General features: G+C 41.6%; 1 non-coding gene across 1 annotated transcript; it reads left to right on the forward strand.

Moving 5' to 3' along the window:
* Window positions 1-339: 339 nt before the first annotated feature.
* On the forward strand, window positions 340-447 carry LOC136519212 (small nucleolar RNA R71). Its single transcript, XR_010774771.1, has one exon. It is a non-coding gene; the product is annotated as a small nucleolar RNA R71 (small nucleolar RNA).
* The last annotated feature ends 881 nt before the right edge of the window (window positions 448-1,328 follow it).

Consider the following 1,328-nt stretch of genomic DNA (forward strand, 5'->3'; position numbering starts at 1 on the left):
GAATGCCTAGTGTTGCCACATACTTCACACGTCATGCGTGAATCATGAATGTGCATGGCTTCTTGCTTTTCATTAGCTCGGTCTTTGAGCTTCTTCATCAGTAGGTCCATCTTGGCAGACAGCATGTCTACCTCCTTGAGTTGATGCATACCTCCACCTCTCTTGTGGGTCTGAACACGTTCTTCATTCTAGCCTTGGTTGGAAGCCATCTTCTCCACAAGAGTGGTCGCAACTGTAAGTGTAAGTGACAACAAGGCACCTCCAGCAGCAGCATCCATGGTCTCATGGGTACTGTTGATCAACCCATGGTAGAACATCTACATGAGTAGCCAATTCTCCATCCCATGATAAGGACATTCTGATATATAGTCTTGAAAGCGTTCCCATGTCTCAGGGATAGATTCATCATGGTGTGCTGAAAACTTGAAATTCTCCCACACAGAGCATTGGTCTTGCCCGTGGGAAAGAACTTTGCTAGGAAGGCAGTGGAGAAGTTATCCCATATAGTGTTTCTATCTTTGTTAGCATAGAACCACTACTTTGCCTTCCCCAAGAGTGAGAATGGGAAGAGGCAAAGTAGTATGGCATCCTTGGTTACTCCCTTGATGGTGAACGTGCTACAGATCTCCAGGAAGTGTTGGAGATGTGCACTCACATCTTCATGTGCCTTTCCACAAAACTAGCTACCTTGCATCATGTTGATGAGAGCTAGCTTGAGCTTGAATCCATCGTCTCCAACATTGACATTAGGTCTAGTCCAGATGTTGGTAGTGGTTGGAGCGGAGAATTCACGATGAGTCTTATCAGCCATGGCTTCAAATTCAGGTGTTAAGCTTCGCCTTATCCGGTTGTCTTCTAATTCTAAAGCTATGACTTTCTTGATTTTGGCTCTAGTTCTACTAATTAATGCTTCGGGATCTTCAACGTAGTTTGTCGAAAGGTTAAAACCGATCATACATTACCCTGCATAAGATACACAAGTAGACAAAACAAGGGTAATCCTACTTGAGTAGGGGTCAATGGTTATCTTGATCACATCAATAAGTATAAGTTTATCAATACTTCCTTTATCTAGCTCCCTTCCCCGGCAACAGCGCCAGAAATGCTTGTTGGTATTTATTAACTTGTCACTTGTTTTAATAGCCACCTATTATAAACCTATATCTCCTAACATTAGTTTACTAGGTTGTCATCCATAGGGATATTGCTAGAGATACTTATTGGTATTACCTAGCATTACTACTAGAATAATACTAAAGACTTCTTTATTAATTTATGTGACTAGGAGGAATATATAGATATGAATAAAAAGGAATCTGCAAACGCAT

This window comes from Miscanthus floridulus, chromosome 17 (assembly GCF_019320115.1).
Source record: "Miscanthus floridulus cultivar M001 chromosome 17, ASM1932011v1, whole genome shotgun sequence".
Lineage (NCBI taxonomy): Eukaryota > Viridiplantae > Streptophyta > Magnoliopsida > Poales > Poaceae > Miscanthus > Miscanthus floridulus.